Raw genomic sequence first — 13,175 nt, forward strand, 5'->3', positions numbered from 1 at the left:
CTCGGTCAGCTGTCGCTTGGCACAATTATGAAATATCCATTCAAGAAGACAGCGCCTTCTACCGTGGTTACTAATACCGTTACAGACGTACAGGAAAATCAGAATTACTCCATGCCCCACCAAAGAAATTAAGAATGTAATTAATTCCATCAATAGTAAAAACTCTCACGAAGTTGATAATGTCTTCAATATACTACCAGAACCCTGTTCTTATGCAATATATTCACTCACAAGTGCATCACTATCGCAGGCAATATTTACAGGTAGAATGAAATATGCTATTGTAAAGGTAGTAGTGTGTAACCCGTTGCCAGCGATGTGGAAGTCGTAGGATAAAAAAAAAATGGTTCAAATGGCTCTGAGCACTATGGGACTTAACTACTGTGGTCATCAGTCCCCTAGAAGTTAGAACTACTTAAACCTAACTAACCTAAGGACATCACACACATCCATGCGCGAGGCAGGATTCGAACCTGCGACCGTAGCAGTCGCGCGGTTCCGGACTGCGCGCCTAGAACCGCTAGACCACCGCGGCCGGCCAAGTCGTAGGATACTCTCAGCAGTGTCAATTGTGTTGACAGTTCGAGCGGCGTGGTCTATTGCCCGATGAATTTGTAGCAGTTCTGAAGCGAATACCGTGAAGTGTTTCCTTCAGTTTAGAAATAGAGTTGAACTTAAGAGGGCTTCAGTAAGGGGAGTGCAGTAGGTGGTATAGCACTTAAGCAGCCCCATCAGTCTAACAAATCAGTAACAGCTTGCACTATACGTGCTTGAGCATTGTCCTGCAAAATGATGGTCAGGTCCTGCAGAAAGTGTCATCACTCCTGCCTCTGTGCTGTTCATTTTTGGAACACAACCTACGACCACATACAGCGCAAGTTTTACTGATTTGTTTGACTGATGGGGCTGCTAAGTGCTATACCACCTCCTGCACTCCCCTGACTTAAGCCCTCCTGAGTTCAACTCGATTTCTAAACTGAAGGAAACACTTCATGGCAATCGCTTCATAATTGCTACAAATTCGTCGGGCAATAGACTGCACCGTTCGAACTGTCAACACAACTGGCAGTGCTAAGAGTACCGTATCCATAGACCTCCACATCGCTGGCAACGGGTTATACACAATGCTGGTGATTCCTTTGAAGGTCAGTAAAACTTTGAAACACGTATCTATTTTGTACGAGCTGTAAATAAATAGTTGCCACTATTAAAGTTCCAACCCTCGTAGATATCAATAATTACCGATTAATATCACCACGTACTTCCTTCTCGAAGGTACTGGATGCAACAGCCGTAACAGACGTCCCTCAAAATAGGTCCATCGGCCTCAGTTTGGATTTCAGAAGGGTATCTCCACAGAACACCCTATTTCCCGATCACGAATCAAATTAACGAAGTTGAAATGGCAAAATATTCCAACTGCTACTTTTTTGTGCAGTTAACAATATCCTACGGAAGCTAAAATATTATGGTTCTCGGATATCTTGTTGGAAACTGATTTCCCAGTTATCTAACTAAATGTATGCGAGGTGCCCCATTAAGAAACGCAAAGGGTTTGCACAACAAAACAGCATTTTCATCATGGGGAATGATCACTACAGGGGCATTACAGGCACCGATATTGGATCCCTTCTTGTTCCTATTATATTTATACCATCTACAATAACATACACAAGAAGTATGAATATGTAATTATCTTTGCTGACGATACAGTTATTTTAATCAAGCCTACTGGATAAACATCGACACTTGAAAATGTAAATAATATTTCCTTGAAAATTAATAAATGGTTCGTTGGAAACGGGTTATATCTGATCAGAGATAGAACACCATACATGCAATTCAGTACTGTACAAGACCTGACCACATCATTAGTAACATTGCATGAGAGAAAACCAATAAATGGAAGAGAATATCGTAAATTCTTGGGTGCATAAATTGATAAAAGCTTGACCTGAAAGTCACATTAACAGAACTTCTGTTTCTAAGCTCTGAAAGTTTTGCGTTGCCGATCATACTAGATTTTGGAGATGAAAATATACAAAAGTTGACTGATTTTCTTTCAGAAGTTCGTTAATTAATGTCTTATGGTATTACTCCCTTATAAATGTTGTTGCCAACAATCATCCACAGTTTGAAAACAATGACATACAGAAATGTATTGCTGGAAAGAGAAATGACTTGCACTATCCATCACACAGCTTTAATGTGACACAGACGAGGAATGAGATATTCAGCCATCAAACACCTTCGAACACCTACAGAGCACTGTGAAAATTAAATACCCTTCATGCATAAAAAAGAACTCCTCTAAAAAGAAATCTTACCTTGAAGCACGCTATTTCTTTACATCTTAGCCGTTTCGACTTACGCTTCTCTCATTTGTTTTTCGCCGCTGTGAACCCTTTTTTATTTGCAAAATTCCATCGTGTAGGCTGATGTTATCACCTTCAAGTTTCTATATCGTCCCAAAGTCGCGACGAGCGTGTGACCGTTGTGCCTATAATACCACATACGCCACGAAAAATACTCAATTCATTTGTTCCATGTTTGTTTCGAGCAGCAAACTGTTTATTACTTTTTCGTTTCTACGGTTACGACACAAAACAAAAACCGTACATCTATGGTGATTTTTGTCAAACGGGCATTACGCGCATTGTATGATCAAACACCATAATAAAAAATGGTTCAAATGGCTCTGAGCACTATGGGACTTAACTTCTGAGGTCATCAGTCCCCTAGAACTTAGAACTACTTAAACCTAACTAACCTAACGACATCACATACATCCATGCCCGAAGCAGGATTCGAACCTGTGACCGTAGCAGCAGCGCGGTTCCGGACTGAAACGCCTAGAACTGCTCGCCCACAGCGGCCGGCTACATCATCCAATTTTCTAAAATTGTTAACCATTTGTTTGTCTGTACACGTACATCACGTCTACCGATTTCCGTCCATTCCGATAGTTCCTTTTCTGTTTTCCTTAGAGCGTATTGTTATCATTGTGAACAGCAATTCCACGGGACTGATAACGGTTTTAGAATGAAAAACAGTTTAAACAAGAAGAGAATAGAAGCCTTTGAAATGTGGTACTACCGACGAATGTTGTAGATTAGACGGGTAGATCGGACACCTAATGGGGAGAAACAGAATCGAATTGAGGAGAAATTAAATTTATGCTCAGCTTCACTAAATGAAAGGATCAGTTGATAGGACACGTTCTGAGGCGCCGACGAACGGTTAATTTGTTAATGGAGGAAGGTATGGTTGGTAAAAGTGGTAGGAAGGGACCAAGGCGTGCTGCAGTAAGCAGGTTAAAATGGATGTATGCTGCAGAAGCTACGCAGAGATGTACAGGGTTGCACAGGGTAGACTAGCGTAGAAGACTGCTTCACCCCAGTCTCTGTACTGACTACATGCGAGTGTGTGATGTGGAAGATGAAATCGATTTATAAAAATTACTTTATATTAGCCAACATGCAAGTGAATATTAAAACCTTAACTCAAGTACCTCAGAAATTTCCAGCTGTGGGAAAAGAAAAGTAGCATCAGCACATTTGAAATTGTCAGTTGCCCTGGTTCACCGCTATCTGCTGTGACCTAGACTACACGCAAACATTTCTTTCGAAAAACCCACTCGATAACGAATAAATATCACCTATCAATCGCTACAGTTTCCTAGATGAATGAACACCACATCAAAACATCGCCATTCGGCAATCTTGATGTAGCGATTTTGATGTACTGCGAAGAGATGTGGAAGGAAAGTGTATGAAGAACCAGAAATGAACCCGTCACTCAGTATTATTTAGCGTCCAGTCAAGTTTGATGTCATTGAAGAGGAGCGTTATGTTGTACTCTGATAGGCGACTGATACGTTACATCTCTAGGTTTTAGCACTTTATGTGAGTTATCTTTGTAGTCAGCAACGAGTCTAAGTCTTTTGTTTCCCTGAAAGACTGAAATATGCAAGAGGATGGTGCCCTATAATTATAGCTCTATCTTCTTCCTTCTCGTGTTCTCAAAAGTTTTTGAAATGGTAGATCATAACACAAAATGGAACCATTTTTCTGACAATAACCTTTTTACAGCTGCCCAGTTTTACTTTCATAAAACCTTCTCCACAAAGAAAGCAATGTACGATGTGAAAAACTCACAATCAGCTCAGGTAGAACTAGATAATTAAAATTACCCTATTAGCATTTTCGATGAGCTCGTCAAGCCTTCGAATATTAAGATCATAAACTTCTATAAATGAAATTAAAATGGTATGGCATGAGTGGAGTTATACCTTAACAATATAAAACAGATAGTTTACTGTCGAGCTGCTGTTTTGCTAGTTCAAAGTAGTACACAAATACGTCGGCTGAAAAGTGGAAGAGGGAGAGAAGTAGCTGCTTTTCTGCTAATAGACACTGTAAAGTGATTTGATAGTAATTTCCAGAACTATCAATGTGAGTAGGTTAGCACTAGTCGTAAATGGTTGTCATTATATTTGACACAAGCAGCTTGCAGTAGTCGCTTCTCTGCCAACTAATATGAGATTTAACTCCTTCTACTCCTTGAAGGCACTGCTTCATGATGGGATTTATGGAACATGAAGGGCGAATGAATTAATTAATGAGTGAACGCGGCATCGTAGACGCAGTAAAGTTCAATTGGCAAAGACCTGGAAGTCGACGGAATGTTAAGTCCCAAACTTCCTTCAGTGGCAGTCCCATCTGTAGCGTACAGTTGTCGCCTCGTTCGTTTTCCTTGTAATCAGTTCCCCGTGGCCTTTTTTCTCTCCTGTTGCAGTTTTCTCACTTTTAACCCCACCGTTGATTATTACTGACTCATTTGTCCTTGCCAAACGAAAAGCTATCTCTTTGATGCCTAGGCATCTGCAAAGCTATGAACAGATTCACGACGAATAATTATCATGAAAATCACTCCGCTGTCAGATTGCTGGCTCCCAAATCTCATATACAGAATGCTTCACTGTGATCCGGACAGTTTTTGAGATAGGGATTTTTCCTCTATGTCGTACACTGACTTCAAGAAAGCGTCTCTTGAAAATTATTAACCGATCTGTAAATAGTTCTCACTGAATTTACATAAAAAAGACAGGCAATTCTGTACTATACAAGGCCTGACCACACCGCTAGAATAACACTCGAAGAGATATCAATAAATGACGCAAAATGTTCTGAAGTCTTTGGCACAGTATTTACACGGGTAAGAACAAGAAACTGGGATCACGAGTTACAGTGTTTTTTTAAACGTATACATTCTCCAACTTTTGTTTTGCAGGTAAAAGCAGAATTTCGAGATGAAAAATCCAACAAGCTGACTTACTTTTTCCTATTTTCATTTACTAATGTACTCTTGTGTCATGTTCCGTGCCAACTTTTCAGTGTTAAAGAAAGTGATCCATTACATAGTGGCGTGTAAGAAAGCTGGTGTGTGTTTTCCACGGAATCCTGACAACGCCTCGCAGCATATTTATCCTTACGTAGTGACTGGGTTGAGGAATTCTTGGCAACGAGAAAGTGTCATGTTGTCTTGAATAGAGAGTAATCGACAGAATAAAAGGACCTACAGACATGCCTAAGGGAAGGGTGTTTGGGATCCTTGTTGCTCTAGTTGTACATTAAGGCTTATCAGACGATATTATTACCGACCTCGGACATTTTACAGATGAACCAGTTATCTATGATGAAGTACTGTCTGATAAAACAAGCTGCAGGAATATTCAATCAGATTTCGAGAAAATTTCAGTGTGGTCCTAACATTTCTTTTCTTAATTGCTGAGAAATGTAAAATTGTGGAAAAACCTAAAAACTGTAGTGTCCTACGACTGCAGTATCAATGAGTCTCTGTTCGAATCAGTCAAGTCACACAAATATCTTCGCGTAACAATTTGTAAGGGTATGAAATAGAATGATCACATAGGCTCAGTTGGAGGTAAGGCACGTGGCAGATACTGGGATACTGGGAAACTGCAGCTACTCTACAAAGCAGGCTGCTTTCGGATCACTCATGCGTCTCATATTAGAATACTGCTCAAGTGTGGAGGACCCATAATAACATGGAGTATTTGGCTGTATACAGAAAAGAGTGATACAAATGGTCACAGGTTTGCCTGACTGACGAAAGAGCGTCATATAAATGTTGAAGAAACAAAATTGGCAACCACTTGAAGACAGATAATTATCACGCGAAAGCCAACATACACTGAGGTGACAAAAGTCATGGGATACCTCCTAATATCGTGTCGGATCTCCTGGCATAGCGCAGCAACTGGATGTGGTATGGACCCAACAAGTCGTTGGAAATTCCCTGCAAAAAATATTGATCCATGCCGCCTCTATAGCCGTCCACTATTGTGAAAGGGTTACCGGTGCAGGATTTTGTGCACGAACTAACCTCTCTATTATGTCCCATAAATGTTGTGTGGGATTCACGTCGGGCAACCTGGGAGGCTAAACCAATTGTAATTATCACGCGAAAGCCAACATACACTGAGGTGACAAAAGTCATGGGATACCTCCTAATATCGTGTCGGATCTCCTGGCATAGCGCAGCAACTGGATGTGGTATGGACCCAACAAGTCGTTGGAAATTCCCTGCAAAAAATATTGATCCATGCCGCCTCTATAGCCGTCCACTATTGTGAAAGGGTTACCGGTGCAGGATTTTGTGCACGAACTAACCTCTCTATTATGTCCCATAAATGTTGTGTGGGATTCACGTCGGGCAACCTGGGAGGCTAAACCATTCCCTCGAATTGTCCAGACTGTTCTTCAAACCAATCGCGAGCAGTTCTGGCCCGTTGACATGGCACATTGTCATTCATAAGAGTTCCATCGTTCTTTGGGAACAGAAAACTCATGAATGGCTGCAAATGGCCTCCAAGTAACCGAACATAACCATTTCCAATCAATGATCGATTCAGTTGAACCAAGGATCCAGTCCATTCCATGTAAACACAGCCCACACCATTATGGTGTCACCACCAGCTTGCACAGCATCTTGTTGACAACTTGTGTCCATGGCTTCAAGTGGTCCGCACCACGCTCGAACCATACCATAAGCTCTTACCAGCTAAAATCGGAACTCATCTGAAAAGGCCACGGTTTTACAGCCCTCTAGGATCTAAGCGATACGGTCAAGAGCCCAGGAGAGGCGCTGCAGGCAATGTTGTGCCGTTAGCAAAGGCACTCGCGTCGGTCGTGTGCTGCCATAAACCATTAACGCCAGATTTCGCCGCACTGTCTTAACGGATACATTTGTCGTACGTCCCATATTGATTTCTGCGGTTATTTCACGCAGTGTTGCTTGTCTGTTAGCACTGGCAACTCTACATAAACGCCATTGCTGTCGGTCGTTACGAGAAGCCCTTCGGCCACTGCGTTACCCATTGTGGTGTGCGTACTACAAGACCTTCGGTGCACACACCATCAGATTATTTGACTTGTCGCTCTAACAAAGTAGGCGAGTATCAGCAATATGTCTCGTGGTTTTATCGTGGCGTGTTTATCTTCAGCCGTTAGGTCAGACGATAGAAATGCCACTTGCACGCTTAGAGTAGCAGAGTGACAGTGACCAATGTTAAACAGAACTTGATTAATTTTCACACACATTTATTAAAATAATAAAAAGCATAGACATTACGTAACTTGATTCTGGATGTTGTTTACAATTGACAATCTGAAGTTCCTTTGACCTTGGTACGTTAATCTTATTCTCACATATCTCTGATACTTGACAAAGTGTCTATTCATTTATCTTCATGGCTATGTACAGGAATATGGTAATCTTATTAGGCGCAGACTGAAACTTGACTATAGACTGTCATAGACTAATGTAGACTGGTACAGACAGGTGCAGACAAATGCAGACTGACTAATTGGAGGTCTGTAGACTCATTATAATACCTCGCACGTTCAGGTATCGCTGCACGAATGTGATCCGCAAGGAGAAAAGCTTCTACGTTAGCAGCAATCTCATTGGCTGCGTTACATATTAATACGCAGATCGGCGGAAGCAGAATTTGGTCCGTCTCTACGGCAGCGCCATCTCGTAGTGTGGAGACGGACGAGCGCTGCGCCTGTGCTGTTGTGGTTAGTGGGGCGCGCTCTAGTGGGAAAGTTGTGTACGCGCTGACTAGGTGGAACTATGTACACAACACCCACGATGAGAGCTAATACTTCAAAGTTGGTATTCCCAGCACACTCTTGACCCTGTGGATCTCGGAATATTGAATTCCCCATCGATTTTCAAAATGTAATGTCCTTTGCGTCTCGCTCCAACTGCCATTCTGCGTTCAAAGTCTGTTAATTCCTGTCGTGCGGCCATAATCACGTCGGAAATCTTTTCCCATGAATCAACTGAGTACAAGTGACAGCTCCGCCAGAGCACTGACCTTTTATACCTTGTGTACGCGATACTGCCTCCATGTGTATATGTACATATCGCTATCCATGACTTTGTCACCTCAGCGTACAACGTCTCAAGAAACAATGTCAAGTGCAGAATGTAGTGACGGTGTGCAGTCCATTACGTATCACTTTCGCAGGGATCGTGGAGACAATAATAGAGTAATTAAAGCAAGCATAGAGTCATTTAAGCATTTCATTCTCCCTGCACTCGATACATGATTGCATTGAGGAGTACACTGTAACATGGGGTGCCATGCTAAGAATCCTCTGTCCTTCACTTCACTGTGTTTTGCAGAGCATAGATGTAGATGTTGACGTTGTGGGGTTTGTTGCCAACCGTTAACTACATTTAAAATACAACAGTTACATTCTCCAATACAATACTAAACTCACAAGTGAGCTTACACCGTCATTTCTCAGCCTTGGTCGGACACACAAACAAATGAAGTACTCACTCGCAATTTTTTTTACCACATGCCCAGTGATATGAAGAATGTTCAAATGTTCAAATGTGTGTGAAATCTTATGGGACTTAACTGCTAAGGTCATCAGTCCCTAAGTTTACACACTACTTAACCTAAATTATCCTAAGGACAAACACATACACCCATGCCCGAGGGAGGACTCGAACCTCCGCCGGGACCAGCCGCACAGTCCATGACTGCAGCGCCGTAGACCGCTCGGCTAATCCTACGCGGCGATATGAAGAATCTAATAGATTCAAACAAAAATGGAAATCATACGTCCTTGACAACTCCTTCTATTCTGTAGAAGAATTTCTGAATGTGTAACACTGTAATGTGTGTGTGTGTGTGTGTGTGTGTGTGTGTGTGTGTGTGTGTGTGACAGAGAGAGGGGAGAGTGTGGTTGCACATGCGATTACATGTACAACATCATAAAATTAAAGTAGGTAACTGGTGTAAATGTCAGTCAAGTAAATAGTCAGTGTGTTGCCATATTTTCACCGAGGAAATGAGATAGATTTGAAAAGTAATTGAAACGTTCCACATCATAGTTAGAGATTGTAATTATTATCAACAAAAGACACAACTAACTGAATCAGTAGAGGTCGTTATGGTCGCTTCGAGTACTTGCGCGCCAGCTGAAGGGATCAACACGTTGAAGTGCTAGGATTCCTTTGAAATTGGAATAAACATAGAATCCAGAATTTTCTTTGTATGTTGGGATGGCACCCATTTCATTTACCTGCTCAGCCTCTTAGTGTCAGCAGTCAGCTATTTAATGTGCTCACTTATGGCAGCAAGTCATGGACGTCAGTAATTAGAACCAATAATCTCGACACACCACCCCGGGAGCTGAATCAGTGGTCAGATAAGGGAAAGCACTAGCCAGGCTATAATAGCGTACGTGGATACTTCGTGATGATGGCACAACAACAACAAGCTCTTTCTTCGCTATTAACAAACGTAACTCTACAGAGAACGAAGAGGACAATAGTTAAAATATTACTTAATTTCAGTATAGGCCCTCTTCTGTTTTGAGGAGTGCATTCTATACACGTAAGAAACTTATAATGCTATGCTCTCGCAGCTATTAACTACGATGTGCTCTTTATAGTCGTCTTCCCAGACCAACCTAACGTACGAAATGTAATCGAATGTTACAATCTGGTAGTTACTCAAATACGTTAGTAACGTTAAACACATGCGAAACTTGATGGAATATAGTGATTTCGGTGGTTTAGTCGAATGGAGAAATGTGGTGAAAATCATGACTAGATGAATGCTAGGCTTTAGAGTACAATACAGTTTAACGAAGGAGTGAAATCAACTTTTCTAACTGAAAAAAGAATATAAAAGTGCTAAACAGAATTTTAATTCTGAAGGAAACAGCGTGGCATTTTCGACTTCAGGATGGGGTTTTGAAATAATTCTTCGTCGTGGATTTTCTTGCCACGAAAATTGCACAGAAATCAGGTTCTACATTTAAAATAATATATTAAGAAAAGGGAACAAAAACAGAAAAATGATCTACTTTTGGCAGTATTTGATAAGTGTTATAATATAACTTTTATACGTAAAATTTTAGTCTGCATTTTTTTTTTTTTTTTTTTTTTTTTTTTGCTCAAAGAAGTCTAAAAGTAGTCAGTCGATTGCTTTGAAAGTTAAAGTTGCATATGAATACGCGCGTGTTCTTAGATGCCTATTTTAAAAAATATAATATATAAATAAATTTGTAATATATAAAGGGGAATTGCCAACGGCCTTGCCGCAGTGGCAACACCGGTTCCCGTCAGATCACCGAAGTTAAGCGCTGTCGGGCTGGGCTAACACTTGGATGGGTGACTATCAGGTCTGCCGAGCGCTGTTGGCAATCGGGGTGCACTCAGCCCTTGTGAGGCAAACTGAGGAGCTGCTTGATTGAGAAGTAGCGGCTCTGGTCTCGCAAACTGACATACGGCCGGGAGAGCGGTGTGCTGACCACATGCCTCTCCATATCCGCATCCAGTGACGCCTGTATGTTGAGGATGACACGGCGGCCGATCGGCACCGTTGGGCCTTCCAAGGTCTGCTCGGATGAAGTTCATATAAATGGGAACATTCTAACCTAACATCTCGAAACGTTTACTTAAAATTTTACACGATACTCTGTCGAATTTGCAGAACTACAGTAGGCTATATATATTTTTTACTGTACAGAATTCCTAAATATACACGTAGCCAACGGTTTTGTCTCAGTGGTAACACCGGTTCCCGTCAGATCACCGAAGTTGAGCGCTGCGCTAGCACTTGGATGGATGACGTTCTGGTCTGCTGAGCGCTGTTGGCAAGCGGGTGTACTGAATCCTTGTAAAGCAAACTGAGGAGCTACTTGACTTAGAAGTAGCGGCTCCGGTGTAGTAAACTGACAAAAAGACCGGGAGAGCGGTGTGCTGACCATATGCCCCTCCATATCCGCATCCAGTGACGCCTGTGGGCTGAGGATGACACGGCGGCCAGTCGGTACCGTTGGGCCTTCGTTGCCTTTTCGGGCGGAGTTTAGTTTTAAATATATACGTAATATGTAGAGGAAGCATTGTTACCAAAAATCTCAGTAAGTACTTGACCGATTTACTTGCTCGGGACCTTACCGCTGCCACTGGAACAGTTGTCTCCAGACACACAGTCTACAGGCGACTGAACAGGCATAGTTTATTCGCCCGGAGACCTACAAGGTGCATTCCACTGACCCCTGGTCACAGGAGAGCCCGTAAAGCCTGGTGTCAAGAACACAGTACATGGTCATTGGAACAGTGGTCCCAGGTTATGTTCACAGACGAGTCCAGGTATAGTATGAACAGTGATTCTCGCCGGGTTTTCATCTGGCGTGAACCAGGAACCAGATACCACCCCCTAATTTGTGCTTGAAAGTAACCTGTATGGAGGTCGTGGTTTGATGGTGTGGGGTGGGATTATGATTGGTGCACGTACACCTCTGCATGTCTTTGACAGAGGAACTGAAACAGGTCAGGGGTATCGGAACGTCATTTTGCACCAGTACGTCTGCCAATTTCAGGGGTGCAGTGGGTCCTACCTTCATCCTGATGAATGATAACACACGGCCCCACCGAGCTGCTATCGTGGAGGAGTGCCTTGAAACAGAAGATATCAGGCGAATGGAGTGGCCTGCTTCTTCTCCAGATCTCGTCTTCAAACCCCTATGACACTTCAGGAGCTCCAAGAGGATGGGAGGCTATGCCCCAGCAGCTGCTCGACCACCTGTTCCAGAGTATGCTAACCCATTGTGCGGCCTGTGTACGTGTGCATGGTGATCAAAATGGCTCTGAGCACTATGCGAATTAACTTCTGATGTCATCAGTCGCCTAGAACTTAGAACTAATTAAACCTAACTAACCTAATGACATCACACTCATCCATGCCCGAGGCAGGATTCGAACCTGCGACAGTAGCGGTCGCTCGGTTCCAGACTGTAGCGCCTAGAACCGCACGGCCACTCCGGCCGGCTGCATGGTGATCATACCCATATTGATGTCGGGGTACATGCACAGGAAACAGTGGCGATTTTTAGCACATGTTTTTCGGAACGGTTTTCTCGACTTATCACCAATACCGTGGACTTACAGATCTGTGTCGTGTGTGTTCCCTATGTGCCTATGCTATTAGCGCCAGTTTCGTGTAATGCCACGTTGTGTGTCACCACATTCTGCAGTTATCCTTAATTTATGAGCATGAGTGTATTATTATTATTATTATTGTCATTATTGTTATTACTATCGTAACTGGAAGCAGCAGTAGTGGAAGTACTGCCTCTATTAATGTTATTAACTCTTAGTACTATTTATTCAAATTGTCTCCACAGACGCTCAAATCATTTTATTAATATTCGTCATGTTAAAATTATTGTTATTTCTTATGGAACTAATATGTAAAACAGGTACTGTATGCGTGAAACTCCGGTGCGGTGTAAGAGAGGGTCTTGAGTCTCTAATCTGATCAGGTTAAATAAATAAATAATACGGTGCTTCCTGTTCGAAGAGGTTTCAGGATTGCAGCTGGTCGTGGTAAGCTTCAGTCCACGACGGCCGACTGCAATCCCTAAACCTCTTCGAACATTTAATTAACCGGGAAAACTTTAAATTTCACACGGTAGTCCCTGATATCATGCTTCACATGTACACAGAAAAATGCGGCTGGTTTATTTGATTCTTGATAGTTCAGTCAGTTTGTACGGAATATTTGTAAATTATCTACCCAAATAATCTATGTTAGTCAGTTTATCTATTAGTGAAAA

General features: G+C 42.2%; 1 pseudogene; it reads left to right on the forward strand.

Annotated features, from left to right (window-relative positions):
- The first annotated feature begins 10,639 nt into the window (after positions 1-10,639).
- On the forward strand, positions 10,640-10,757 carry LOC124560270 (annotated as a pseudogene).
- The last annotated feature ends 2,418 nt before the right edge of the window (positions 10,758-13,175 follow it).

The sequence above is a fragment of the Schistocerca americana genome, chromosome 1, assembly GCF_021461395.2.
Source record: "Schistocerca americana isolate TAMUIC-IGC-003095 chromosome 1, iqSchAmer2.1, whole genome shotgun sequence".
NCBI lineage: Eukaryota > Metazoa > Arthropoda > Insecta > Orthoptera > Acrididae > Schistocerca > Schistocerca americana.